This window comes from Malaclemys terrapin, chromosome 3, assembly GCF_027887155.1.
Source record: "Malaclemys terrapin pileata isolate rMalTer1 chromosome 3, rMalTer1.hap1, whole genome shotgun sequence".
Taxonomy (NCBI): Eukaryota; Metazoa; Chordata; order Testudines; family Emydidae; genus Malaclemys; species Malaclemys terrapin.
The window spans coordinates 16,454,252-16,469,761 of record NC_071507.1 but is presented as its reverse complement, the minus strand read 5'-3'; positions in this window follow the sequence as shown (position 1 = coordinate 16,469,761).

The following is a 15,510-nucleotide window of genomic DNA, read 5'->3' as shown; positions in this document are numbered from 1 at the left end:
TTTCTATCTAAGCAGGAAGGTGCTCCCCTTAGATACAGAGACACAAATGTTCACGGTGAGCCCTCCGGCCCCAGTGAGGATGTGAATGGTGAGGAGATGCCTGATCTTCCAGTTAGTCAGAGTGCAGGTGACCTGGCAGCTACTGCAGCATCCATATCTCCATCTCAAATGGATGTAACCATGCACATTCCTGAAGAAAAGTGTAGATCAGAGAAGAATGTGGTGGAGGCGCAAGAAACAGCTGTTGCTGAGTTTAGTTCCTTAAGTCAAGATGATCCAGGACTGTGGACCCACTTGAGCAGTAGCCTGAGGGACTTCCTTGTACTGCCACAGCAAGTGAAAAACTTCATGTTCCCCAAAGACAATGAAAATAGAAGTTTCCATCCAACACATTAGTGGCGTGAAATCCCCAATGGTAACGAAGTGGAGAGGCCATAGCCTATGTATTCAAAAACCCAGAATGCTGCATCCTTTTTTTTTGCAAACTCTTCCAGTCTAATGTTCCAGCCACATTGGGTTCTACAGGAACAAAGGACCGGAAAAATCTGGCTAGAAATCTAGCATGCCATGAGAAGGCAGCAAATCACCAGAGCGCATTCTATAGGTGGAAAGAGCTTGAGATGAGTCTAAGGTTAAAGGACACCATAGATGATCAGCATCAAGAGAAGATTGCATCAGAGTCTCTTTACTGGCAAAATGTTCTGAAAAGGCTCATTGCCATTGTGAGAATGCTTGGTACCCAAAACCTAGCACTGCGTGGCACTTCAGATCAGCTGTATGTGCCAAATAATGGAAACTTCCTTAAAATTGTGGAGCTGGTGGCTGAGTTTGATGCTGTACTCCAGGAGCATCTAAGAAGAGTCACCACCCAAGAAATGTACATACACCACTACCTTGGAAAAACAATTCAAAATGAGATCATAACTTTACTGGCAACAAAAGTCAAACAGAAGATTGTGGCAGATCTGAAGTCAGCAAGATATTACTCTGTTATTCTGGACTGCACACCTCACATCAGCCATACGTTAATGGTGCGTTATGTAACAATAACAGAACCTAGTGAAAATGTCCCTGCAATGGTGACTGTCAGGGAGCATTTTCTAGAATTTATTGACATTGATGATACTTCAGGAGCTGGTGTGACAAATGTGCTTAAAAAGCTGGAAGATATGGGAATTGCGATAGCTGACATGAGAGGTCAGGGCTATGATAATGGTGCCAACATGAGAGGAAAGAACAGAGGAGTGCAGACACGGATCTGAGAGTTAAACCCTCGAGCATTTTTTGTCCCGTGCAGTTCTCATTGATTGAACTTGGTGATCAGTGATGCAGCATCAGCTTCTAGTGAGCTGCTGAATTTTTTAATGTAATTTAAAGCATCTATGTATTTTCTCTACATCAACTCATCGATGGCAAATTTTGAAGCAACATCTGGGATCATCCTCTCTGACACTGAAACCACTGAGTGCCACACGATAGGAAAGTCGAGTGGAGGCGATAAAGCCTATCAAACACCAAATTGGGAAGATAGATGATGCCATAGTTGCCATTATGGAGGATAATGCTATGACAGGAACTGTTCATGGGAGAACAGTGGCAGAGGGAAATGGAATCACCAGAAACATACATAACTTCAAATTTCTGTGTGGCTTAGTGTTGTGGCATGACATACTGTTTGAAATAAATGTTGTAAGCATGAGACTCCAAGGTGTTGACCTTGATATATCTGGAGCAATGGAACAACTGGACAAAGCAAAGTCATACCTACAGTCTTACCGGTCAGATGCGGGATTTCAAAATGTTCTGAAGAGTGCACAGAAGTTGGCAGAGGAACTTCACACTGAAGCTATTTTCCCACCCATTCAAGAATACAAGAGTCACCGAAGATGAAGACATTTTGATTATGAGGCACGGGATAATCCCATAAGAGACCCCAAACAACAATTAAAAGTTGAATTCTTTAACCCGGTGCTAGATTGTGCAATACAGTCAGCTGAAGAACATTTCATGCAGCTCAAGGAACACAGCAGTATATTTGGGATGTTGTATGATATTCCAAAACTCCTCACTATACTTGAAGAAGAAGTACACCAGTAATGCAGGGCACTAGAGACAGTGTTGGCACATGATGACATGTGCAATATTATGCGAGTTATTTGGGTGATGAACTGAAAGCCCTTTCAAGATACATTTCAGCAGGATCAACTCCAAAGGTGGTTCTGGAATATATGTGCACAAATAAGATGACCACCTTCTTTCCAAATGCTTTTGTTGCTCTGCACATACTTCTAACACTTCCTGTAACAGTTGCCAGTGGAGAACGCAGCTTCTCCAAGCTGAAGTTAATAAAAACACATTTACACTCCACAATGACACAGGAGAGGCTGGTCGGCCTTGCAACCATCTCAATAGAGCATGAGCTGGCCCAGACTGTGGACCTTCAGGAAGCAGATCAAATCTTTGCAACCAAGAAGGCATGGAAAGCACCACTTTGATTATTCAAACAGATAAAAATGCCAGTGTTTACTATGCAGACGAGAAAAGTTACATTTGCCATTCAGGCGTTTGAAAGTTGAGTGTTACTTAAAGTTTTTGAACAAAGCATTTTAAGTTGTTAGTTCTCCTTTATTGGGGTAGGTAGCAGAGCAGTACCACGAGAGGAATAGAACAGGAAGAAGGCAGAATTGAGACCTTTCAAAGTTTTGGCCCAAGCGAGGTGGCATGGGGGCGTCATTCGAGCTCCCCGCCTCAGGTACCAAAATGTTGTGGGCCGGCCCTGTTGACCAGGAAGGTCATTTGCATTAGATTTTGGACCTTACATGCCTTTTTGGATAGAGCTGAAGAAAAGGAAGAGGCCCTGAAAAAGAAGAATTGTGTTCTAAAAACAAACCCACAAAATACAAGGCCAAAGAGAACAAAATCAGAGTCTGCGGGAAGCGTACTCAGTTGAATTATTTTGATTAAAGATGCACTAGCAGGAAAACAATGCTGATTCGTCACGCATGACCTAGATCAGTGGTTCTCAGACTTTTGTACTGGTGACGCCTTTCATATAGCAAGCCTCTGAGTGCGACCCCCCCTTATAAATTAAAAACACTTTTTAATATATTTAACACTATTATAAATGCTGGAGGCAAAGCGGAGTTCGGGGTGGAGGCTGACAGCTCACGACCCCCCATGTAATACCCTCGTGACCCCTGGAGGGGTCCCGACCCCCAGTTTGAGAACCCCTGACCTAGATCAACCAGTTTGTGATATTCAAGGTACAAATTTTATAGGCCTCTCTCTGAATCTGGTGGCTTCAGTCGCCTTCATCTAATTACAGTGCATTACACCATAATATAGAGCAATGGATATAATGCTTCATGATTGTATATATTTGTGTGATCTTCTGATGATGATAGTAACCCAGCACTTCTGATCACCCTTCTCCAGAGAAGTATTAATCCTATTATGGCTCTGGGGGCTTAATGCAACATAGATGGCCTCTGGATTCTGGAGCCAGCTTGTATAATCAGCCTGGTCCCTGGCATAAATTGCAGCAGCCTAGCCTGCATGATTGTGACAATAACATTCAAAGAGTGAATCAAATGTAAACCAAGGCAGTGATGTCTGCCTGTGCCTGCAGCTGCCAGACAGAAACAATGGGTGTTCCGTCCCATGCAGCGCAGAGTTAGGTCAAACAGTGGTGATTTAATGATAACCATTGTTAACTATTTTCCTAACGATCAAAGCACGCACAACAAGGGGGGCAATTCTATTATGAAGAGCTGTATGATTTACTCTGAGTCGCATCTCACCTGCAGCATCTGGGAGTACGGTATTAGCACTTATTTTAAAAATCTGACTTCTGGTGAAAAAATACCCAAGGCCCATGTTGTTTAACAGGTTGGTGTAAAGCAGAGCAGCTCTGTTGAAGTCTGGGGGTTACACTGATTTACACCGGTGTAGAATCTGGCCCTAAGAATGGGTTATGAGACTGCTGCCCAAGGAAAGGAATGTTAAGCAGTGGTAGAGATCCTTCTTATCTTGTCACACCCATCCTCCTTCTTCTCCAGTTCTCGCAATCTCTCTGCCACACGCACTATCTTGGACAGTAAGATAAAGTGCATCCATTTGTTTTCTGTACTGGAGAACTAGTGCTTAAAAAAAAAAAAAAGAAGAGGGGGGAAAAAGGGAAACTCTCAAAGGGCATCTGTCCTTTCAGGAGGATAAACTGTTGCCACATAAGCCAGATAGCATTATAAATCCACTACTACAGCTCTTTCCTAATAAACAGACTTGAAAAATAAACACAGGTGCTAGCAAAAGAAAAATACAAAGCAGGAACGCAATTTTATTTTTAGTAGAAAAGCAACAACCACTGTTGTCTGTAACTTCCATGATTCCATAACTAACAGCAGAATTATACCAAAACCTGTTTTAGACCCCAGCCATTCACTTGGCAGCAAAATACAGAGGAAAAAATATGGCATGTCTCTCTTGCAACCATTTAACCCATCAGCACAGGAGCTTCATAGAGATCTGAGCTGGAAAAAGACTGGTCCATCACCCTATCAAACCTGGATATGGCCTCCCAACAGAGGATGTCTCAGAGATTAAGCTATAACCGTGGCAGCTGCTTTTGTTGTAAATGTATAACAAATGTTGCCCTTCACATGAGTCAGTTAAGTGCTCTGTGTTTTTAGAGCAACAACTTGAGCTGGTTAGGAAGAATAGGAAAAAAAGTTACAAATATTTTCTCAAAACTTTTTTCCTTTGTTCTAACATTTAGAGAAAAAAAATCTCAAAAATTTCATTAAAATTTTTTCAATATTTTTTGTTTTAAAATGTTTACAAATGCCCCTCTTTGATTCCGCACTGGTCAGTGTCTCTGAAAGCCTGTCCTCCTCCCCACATCGGCAAACAGTGGCTGTCCCAAGAAGCCCCCTTAAAGAAGGGTTCTTGCTGCAGTGGGCTGTGCAGAAATGTAATGCAGCTTCGGGCTGCCCAGAGATGCGTGTGGCCAACGGTGGGCGGAATGATGTGAAGCTATCATCACTGATGTACGTCTGAACAATGCAGGAGCAAGGGTGTAGGACCTGAAAGCAGCTAAAGCCCAAGATCCCTACTCAGTTTTCACTCTGTCCTTAGGCACACTCTCAATAAAGTCAATAGCAATTTTCTAGAGTAGAGATTTTAGGACTGGGACTTTGGGGGTTCAAACCTGCAGTCCCCTGCTCAAGTCTTCTGGGAGTTTTGTCTGAACAAGATCTGAGATTAGGAATGTAGGCCCAGTGACGTGTTATGTTTTCTACATACTGTGTCTAGATGACTTTTATTTCAGATTAAGGAAACCAACTGTGTCTAGATGACTTTTATTTCAGATTAAGGAAACCACCAAAGAACGAACAAATAATAACGTTCAATGAGAGAGCGAGTGCATGAGCAGTGTCACTGCCTCTGTGACAACCATCTTGATTTGACCTGCAGCACTACCTTCCCCACTAGACAGGCAGGGGGACTTTTTTACATTTAAAGGTTCAGTACACAGAAAACAGAATTATAGCTACCCAAAATTCACTTAGCTACATATACAACAATAAGGTCCTTTATGAAGCTGTGCGCACACATACAGATCTGAGCTAGCTGGATAATAACTAGGCTTTTATGGAGTCACAACGGTCAAACCAGAGAATATCTTTAAAATACTATTAGTTAGAGACATTCACAAAGTGCACACAACAGCACTAGCTAGCTAGCTAGCTAGCTAGCTAGATAGATAGATAGAGACACATATATTTAATGGAGTAGTTATTATTATAAGTATAAGCAACATTAGTTTTGGTCTCAAGGCAGATACTTGTATCTGAGGGATATTAGTTCAGTCACCATTGAAAAGCTCTAGTACGGATGTTGGAGTTTTTTGTGATTTATTAAAGGACTTAATCAAATTACTTAACATATAAAAATATAAGACCTGTCCCTCCTAAATAGGGACAATTTGTGTCTATGTAAAGAAACAAAACCCACCCACACAAAGGCTGAAACATTAACGGTGAGGAGTTGACAGGGTAAAGGAAAGAAACTCACTTTTCCCCTTGCCTTGAATCAGGTTCCACTTTGATACCAGCTTCTCACATACTCCTCTTTATCTCCAGTGTCAACTGAGTCACATACCTGTGGGTGCATAGTTATAGTCAACAGCCAGACAGTGAACAGGGAATCAGGCCAAAACACAATAAGGCAGGTTTCATAGCTCTTGTTTAGAATTAGACCCTTTATACTTTGTAGATGTGTCTGGTGCCCCTGAGTCGAGCCTATTGGTCAACCCCCCAAAGTATGAGTGGGTCATGATCAGTTTCCCCTAAACACGAGGGTCTCCAGAGAAACAGAAACACCGCCCATTAACATACCACGGATGAGTATTGGGTTCCTCGTGCGACTAGGCAGGCTCTCCCTAAGCCATGATGCATGTTTGTATGTACAAGCCTTACAAAGGTGTTACAGAGATCATCAAGATAGATGTTAACCAGTGTAAATAAAGTGTTGGATGGAAAGTAATGTGAAATAGGTAATGAGATAGGGCCAGTTCATGAGCCCATTTCTTCCACTCGTGAGCAGTTGTGCTGGTCCGTAAGGCGGTATTGGTAACATAGAGCCTACCATGCGTCACAGTGAGGAGCCGGACAGAACTTAGCTGGCTTGATTGGGACCATTAACCATGGAACCCTGCTTAGCTCCCAAGGGTGAATTGCTCTTCAGGTCTGGTCATGTTGTCTCTAGGCAGCTGTTCAGCCCAGCCCCTCCCCCAGAGTTGGAATCCAAGGCTCCATCTCCCCGCAGCAGGCCACAAGACACTCCAGCACTGGTGAGCCAAGTCAGAGGAGACAGTGGTAACTTTACTAACAATGCACTAAAGGGCCCTGGTCCTAGCTCTGATCTCTTCCCCATGGCAGCAACTACTACAGCAGGAGTCACCTCTGCAGGCAGAATACAGAGTGGGGAAATGAATCCAAGGAATTAGGGCCACCTTCTTGGGGATCAGGGCTGATTCATCTCCAGAACTAGTCTTCTTTGAGTGGATCCAGTTTACATGGCTACATGGCTAATGATGAGTGCTCCATGATGAAGATGCCTCTGGGTATGTCCCACAATCTTTGAAAATACGCACCCCTTTCCTCTTTATTACACGATAGGCATTTTTATGAACAGTAGCTTCTTAAAATGAAAAAAATATTGGGACAGATCCTCAGCTGGTGTAAATTGAGGTATCTCTATTGAAGTCAAGTCCATCAAAATCAATGGGGCTATGGTGACTTATGACAGATGAAGATCTGGCCCAGCAATTCGAGTTTCTGTTAGTACTGATGTAAGCTCCAGTGTGTATTAGTTAATATTTGGGGCTATTTTCATGATTATACAATCTGAATACTGTTCTTTTTGTGTGAATGTGTTTAATACTTAGGGGGTTTTGGCAATGTGTATAAAATTTCCTTGTAGCAAAGCATTCTGGAAAGATCTCATATTTAGTTCTGCAATTTGTACTGCAGTTAGCATAGATTTTATGTACACATCGTTCGTCTTTGTTCATAAAGTAAATATTAGCTAAATAGTATGTTGCTCTGATCAGCCTTACGCGACTATGTGATGAAAGACCTTGTCATAACGCAGAGTTGCAAAAGGGCAGAGCGAACGTTATCCTGAGAGCCTTCATGCTGTATTTCCTGGCCTCTGTGGGTTTAAAACCATAACATTCATGTTGCTTTAATACAGGGTTGCCTTTGCAGTTGTTTCCTGTCAGGTTTCTGTAGCAGGTTGACCTTTTGTATGAGTAGGCCAGCCTGCCTTGCAGCCAACTTCTGTGGCCCTTTGGGAACTTGCCTACCTGGAAAAGCCTACTGTGCATTTTTGTTGAGTGAGGCATATGGGGTCTCATCCTCTGAGGTGCTGAGGACCCACAGCTCTCACTGAAATCAGTGGTAAAATATGAATAGCACACGATGTTGTTTGAGGATGCTCAGAACCTCAGAATCAGATCTGTCGGGAAGTAACCCAGGGAATATGTGTCAAATGAATGAGACCCTCATTTTATGTTTCTTAGCTTGTGGGAACTCCAGCTCAAAGGAACGATGAACCTTTACATGTTAACTCTTCACTTTTAGTTTTCCACCCAGTATAAACCAGAGTCTGTGACATATTTCCTCAACTTCAAACAGTAATATTCCTTGCCCAATTTATTAACCCCAGAATGATGTTCTGCATCCACTACATATTCCTTATTTTGAGGGGAAGGAGAGGCTTCTAGCTAATGCACCAGATTGGAAGTCAGGAGAGCCGAGTTCTATTCCTAGCTCTGTCTCAGACTTTCTGGGGGACCTTTGGCAAGTCAGTTCACGTTGCTGTGCGTTCATTTCTGCACCCGTTAAAGGGGACAATAGTACTTGCCCATCACAAATGTCCATAGCTATCTGTGTGTGGGTGGCACAATGGATGCGTGAAGAATTAATATCAGTGTGAGCTGTATAACTTCTTCAGGTGTGAAGATGGCGTTATTGTAGCTAGACAAATTCTGAGCCGTTTGCATCACGAGGAATATATAGAGGGCAAGCTTCTTCAATGTGCTGTCCAACATTGGGAAAGGTCTTGGAATCATTTCCCTTGCCGCCTTCTCTCCTCCATGAAAATGAAGTGGCAACTGAACATGGTTCTCATCAATACACTCAACAAACTCCTCTTTCTGGTTATATAAAAGCTTTATATGGAGAAGCTTTTGCCTCAGCCATTCAGCATATAGAAAAGTGGGACAGTCAGTGATCCAGAATTGTACTGTTATTTCTCTGTGTTAATGGCTAATAGCCAGTAGCGGCTTATCAGAGGCCTGGAATTGGCATTCTCTGTCTGCTTATTTCTCAATAATTGTATACCAGACAAATCTCTGCACTCTGCCTGGCCCCCCCACAAATCTTTGCCAGAGTGCAGGGATTTGCATTTCCTCAAGTCTGGAATATGCAAATTCCTGCAATCTTTTCCACTATAGCCCATACAAGGCCCTGTCCATTTGCCCATAGCAAACATGGCCACCTTTGCCTCTCAGCCCATTCCCTTCTCTATCAACCCCCACATTCCCCTCAATCTCTTCCCACCCCCAGCTCCTCCTTCCTCACAAAGAGTGTCCCCTCCCGCATATCTCCGATGAATGGATTCCTTTATTACCTTTACAGTTGTAAAGTTTCTACCCTAGCCTTTGTCTAACATCTCATCACCTCTTTGACCTTGGGAGTTTGTTTAGCGCAGGGGGTTCTCAAACTGGGGGTCGGGACCCCTCAGGGGGGCGTGAGGTTATTACATGGGGGGGTCGCAAGCTGTCAGCCTCCACCCCAAACCCCACTTTGCCTCCAGCATTTATAATGGTGTTATATATATATATATATATATATATAAATTTAATTTATATGGGGGGGTCACACTCAGAGGCTTGCTATGTGAAAGGGGTCACCAGTACAAAAGTTTGAGAGCCACTGGTTTAGCGTATAGTGGCTATTGCCTAGTACACAGGAAATCCCCTCAATGTGACATCTAATGTTTCCCTCCAATGAGGTCACTGCTCATCCATATGTAATTAGAATGATGAAGAGACACATGAGAGCAGGATTATATTTTTCCCAAGCTTCCAGAAAATGTTTATATAACTTAAACCGTCCAGCCACTGCCCTAAATCCCTATCCTCCTTCACCAGCGTTAGGGTGTGCATGGGGACCCTTATATTAGCAGATATATGTGGGGAAATACATTTCCCCAGTACTTACTCTGCCTTGTGGCTCTAAATGAGCAGTTGTTATTCCACTTGATTTGGCCTTCATGTAATCCAGGATCTGTCAGGATGGAGGGCAGTGATTTCACAGGGTATTGCACTCCCTTGTTTGACCAAACCACACCCCTTTTGGCATGCCAGCAAATCTGAAATTGCCCCACAAGCATCCACTGAACTAGCACAGTGAATCTAACCTGTAAGAGATTGATGCCTTTATCTGTCAGATAAAGAACACACTGCACCTTGTACACTGCACCAGTGACTTGAATTGCTGCACAACAGATTGATCATGTTCAGTCCCGTATCGGCGGGTAGCAATCGATTTATCTGGGATCGCTATATCGCGTCTCGTTAAGACGCGATATATCGATCCCCGAACGCGCTCACCGTCAATTCCAGAACTCCACCAGAGTGAGCGGCGGTAGCGCAGTTGACGGGGGAGCCGCGGCCGTCCATCCCACGCCATTTGGACCTCAGGTAATTCGATCCAAGATACTTCGACTTCAGCTACATAGTGTAGCTGAAGTTGCGTATCTTAGATCAATCCCCCCCAGTGTAGACCAGCCCTTTGGCTAATTAGCATGTTTTATTCATTGTTATTAATATTTAGGGCTTAGCATCTTCAGAGCACTTTACAGACATTTTAACTCCTTGCTCCTCACCCTACCCCTATCAGGTAAGTATTGTTATTCTTATTTTACAGATAAAGAAACTGAGTGATGGAGGATTTCAGTGATTTGTCCAGCTCCACACAGTGAATCAGTTGCAGGATTAGAATTTAGGGGGAAGACCTTCAGCAGGTGTAACGTAGCAGGGCCCCACTGCAGTCAATGGATCTCAGGCAATTTACAGCAGCTGAGGATCTGTCCCTAAGTTTCCCATCTCCCAGTCCTGTGCTTGTTCCTTACTCTCTTGGGAGGAGTTATTTACATAGGTGGCATCTGTAGAGGCTGAGAGGCAAAGGATGGATTTCAACATGAAGAACGTTGTCAGTGGGCTGTGCCAAACAGAACTGGGCTGTGCTTGTGGACTGCTGTGAATATAGATTCAGCCCCAGAGCGTTCTCCAACTTGACTCTCTGCAAAAGGCACCTTGTGTAGCCGTGCCTCAGAAGTGTGGTATGTAACACAAGGAAAGGACACAGCGCCCAGTGCCCTAAAATTTTGGATTTGGTGTGTGGACTGCCTGACAGATGAAGCTCTTTCTTCAATAGCTGCCTAACGCTTCATCCTTTATTTGTTTCCTGCGGCATATGACATACGTTTTCATAAGAAAAAGGGATTCAGCAGATAAGCAACCATGCCATAGGAGCCAAATTATCCAGCAAGAAGGTGGCAGAGGTTTGGTTTTATCAGTTGATTTGGTCGTGGCTAGCAGCCCTTGTTTTCATTCTTTCTTGAGGGCCAACAATGTGCACAGCGCTGTACAATACACACCTGTAAACACAGCCTCTGCTTCCTGGAGCTTTCTGTCCAAAACTATTGAGCACCGTTCATCCTCAGTCTAAGCTTGCGTCTATCAGGCAGGCATAGCCATTCTCACCAACCGTGAGGGACGTCCCAGGAGGATCTTAAGTTCTCACAGTTACTGCATTTCATGCAGCCTGATGGCACCACTACAACTCAACGACTAACAATAATGACTTTATTCAAATGTTTCTCACGGGTGACGCATATTGACCCTTCCTCTGCTTAAAGCAGAAGTGGCTTGTTAGGCAGCCCGTCATACCAGCAGGGGAAAAATTCCTCTTTCCCAGGATAACCATGTACGGCTTCATTTCCATACAGAGAGAGAGAGAGAGAGAGAGAGAGAGTGAGTGTGTGTAGTGTTTATAACCATTTTGCTTCTCTTTCCTCTATTCTTCTTCTAGGAACTATTTTTCACAGAACCAGGAAGGATATGTGGCACACCCCCTTCTAGAAAATGGCCATTTACGATGACTGAGCCGTTCTCTCACAGCGCTAAGCCTTGGCAGACGGTGCATCAGGAGGCTACTGGAGCACTTCATGTGTTGAAATTGTGTTTCAGACTCACTTCTTGCAATGCTTCCGAGGCACGAGCAGTGACTCACACACACAGGTGTGGCTTCGTACTGTGCTGTCTCCATTTGCAGAGAGATTCTCTTTTTTAACCTAAGGCCTCTTTACATCATGCTGGAAGTTTAAACAGACATTGAAGTCCCAGTGCCAAATTGTTGTAAAGGCGTCTTAGGGCAGGTCTACACTACCTCTTGAGTTGATGTAACTTACGTTGCTCAGGAGTGTGAAAAAGATACCCCACCCCCTGAGCGATGCAAATGACAGCGACCTAAGCGCTGACGCCGACATAGCTTCCGCCTCTCACAGAAGTGGAGTGATTGTGCTGATGGGAGAGCGCTCTCCCATTGACATAGAGCGTCTTCACCAGACACACTACAGTGGAGCAGCTGCATCACTGAAGTTGCGCCAATGTAGCGCTTCTAGTGTCGACCTAGTGTAAATGAGAATCTGGGTCAGATAAGTTAAGTGACTTGAGTCAGTGGCAGAACTGGGACTAGACCTCAGGGGTTCCTGGCCACCAATCCCATACTTATCTCTAGCCCACCCTGCCTCTCACAGGCTCTCTCTCTAAACCGGAAGCATTCTCTCCCGTAGTACATCCCACAGTGGAATCACAGCAAACTGACAGACTTAATTGGGAAAAGGGCCACACCACAACGACATAATAAAAACAGCAGCACTTTGGAACTGCAGTATAAAGATTGCTCCTCACACTGACAGCCTGAGCGATGTTCAAAGTACCACAGTGAAACCCACAGGTCCCTATATGCGGACACCTGGCTATCCTAAGAAGGACTAGAATACTCCTGTTTATATGACTTCTTAAACTGTTCAAACTAGGAAACTTTAGATACTTCCCATTACAGAGGTAGCCTCTACCCAAAGCAAAGGCAGGTTACTTGAAGTCTCCAAAGAACCTCTACCCGCTGAACAACAATGTGGCACTCTCTTCTCTGATGTCACACGCAGAAGTGCCAGCCACCTCTGCAATCAGTATTTGCACGAGCATTGCTGGCTGGAATAGGCTGGTGAGGTCATACTGTGGAAATATCGCTTTGTGGAATAACGTTTCCAGGAGTGATATCAAGAAAACAATGGTCTTGTGTCAGAGAAACCCACCACTAAACCAGAGAATCTGAGGCCTGGTCTACACTACGAGTTTAGGTCGAATTTAGCAGCATTAATTCGAATTAAGTTCACACAACGAAGCCCTTTTTTTTTTACTTAAAGGGCCCTTTAAACCGGTTTCTTTACTCCACCTCCGACGAGGGGATTAGCGCTAAAATCGGCCTTTGCGGGTCGGAATTGGGGTAGTGTGGACGGAATTCGACATTATTGGCCTCTGGGAGCTATCCCACAATGCTTCATCGTGACCGCGCTGGACAGCACTCTCAACTCAGATGCACTGACCAGGTAGACAGGAAAAGCCTCGCCAACTTTTGAATTTCATTTCCTGTTTGCCCAGCGAGGAGAGCACAGGTGACCACGCAGAGCTCATCAGCACAGGTAACCGTGATGGAGTCCCAGGATCGCAAAAGAGCTCCATCATGGACCGAACGGGAGGTACGGGATCTGCTCACCATATGGGGAGATGAATCAGTGCTAGCTGAACTCCGTAGCAGTAAACGAAATGGCAAAATATTAGAAAAGGTCTCAAAGGCCATGAAGGACAGAGGCCATAACAGGGACACACAGCAGTGCCGCGTGAAAATTAAGGAGCTAAGGCAAGCCTACCACAAAGCCAGAGAGGCAAACGGAAGGTCCGGGGCAGAGCCGCAAACATGCCGCTTCTACGTGGAGCTGCATGCGATCCTAGGGTGTGCAGCCACCACTACACCAACCGTGTGCTATGACTCCGTCAATGGAGAAACACGCAACAGGGAAGCGGGTTCGGGGTACGAGGAAGATGAGGATGAAGATAATGTAGATAGCTCACAGCAGCAAGGAAGCGGAGAAACCGGTTTCCCCAACAGCCAGGATATGTTTATCACCCTGGACCTGGAACCAGTAACCCCCGAACTCACCCAAGGCATGCTCCCAGATCCTGAGGGCACACAGGGGACCTCTGGTGAGTGTACCTTTGTAAATATTACACATGGTTTAAAAGCAAGCATGTTTAATGATTAATGATTAATTTGCCCTGGTAATCGCGGCCAGTACAGCTACTGGAAAAGTCTGTTAACGTGTATGGGGATGGAGCGGAAATCCTCCAGGGACATCTCCAGAAAGCTCTCCTTCACATACTCCTAAAGCCTTTGCAAAAGGTTTCTGGGGAGGGCTGCCTTATCCCGTCCGCCATGATAGGACACTTTACCACGCCAGGCCGGTAGCACGTAGTCTGGAATCATTGCATAACAAAGCATGGCAGCGTATGGTCCCGGTGTTTGCTGGCATGCAGACAACATCCAATCCTTATCGCTTTTTGTTATCCTCAGGAGAGTGATATCATTCACGGTTGAAATGGGGTGATTTTATTAAGGGGACATTCAGAGGTGCCCGTTCCTGCTCGGCTGAACAGAAATATTCCCTGCTGTTAGCCACGCGGTGGGGGGGGGGAGTGAAGTGATCATCCCAGAGAATTGGGTGTGTGGGGGGGTAGTTGGGTTTGTGCTGCATGTTAACCCGGAAACCGCAGCCCCTCCTTTTACATTGCATCCGAAGAAGTGGGCTGTAGTCCACGAAAGCTTATGCTCTAATAAATTTGTTAGTCTCTAAGGTGCCACAAGTACTCCTGTTCTTCTTTTTGCGGATACAGACTAACACGGCTGTTACTCTGAAACTTCCTTTTACATTGCAAACCCATTTTAAATCGCCAACCCAACGGGTGCTTGGTATGGGAAATGAGGGCGCTACTGTTTGAAACCATTCCCACATGTTAAGAAGGTTAAAAAAGCCAAAAGACTGTGGCTTACCATGGCTGCCTGCAAGCCGAAATCTGTTGCCTGGCACTGCGTGAGTGATCTCTCACACCAAACTGGCAGGCCCTCAATATAAGAGGAAAAATGCAACCTTGTAGCGAAAGCACATGTCCTGTGTAATGTGAACAGCAAAATTTAACGTGAAAGAGTGTACCCATTGTTCTCTAAAATGTGTCTTTTTTAACCACTTCTTCCTTCTCCTCCACCAGCTGCAAATGTTTCTCCTTCACAGAGGCTAGCGAAGATTAGAAGAAGAAAACGGCGGACTCGGGATGATATGTTCTCGGAGCTCCAGATGTCCTCCCACGCTGACAGAGCACAGCAGAATGTGTGGAGGCAGTCAATGTCAGACTACAGAAAAGCACAATATGAACAAGAGGAGAGGTGGCGGGCTGAATCGCGGGCTGAACAGAGCAAGTGGCGGGCTGAAGATGATAGGTGGCGTCAGCTTGCAGACAGAAGGCAAGAGTCGATGCTCCGGCTGCTGGAGCATCAAACTGATATGCTCCAGCGTATGGTTGAGCTGCAGGAAAGGCAGCAGGAGCAGAGACCGCCGCTACAGCCCCTGTGTAATCAACAGCCCTCCTCCCCAAGTTCCATAGCCTCCTCACCCAGATGCCCAAGAACACGGTGGGGGGGCCTCCGGCCACCCAGTCACTCCATCCTAGATGATTGCCCGAGCATCAGAAGGCTGGCCTTCAATAAGAGTTAAAGATTTAAACTGCAGTGTGTCCTTTTCCTTCCCTCCTCCCCCACCCAT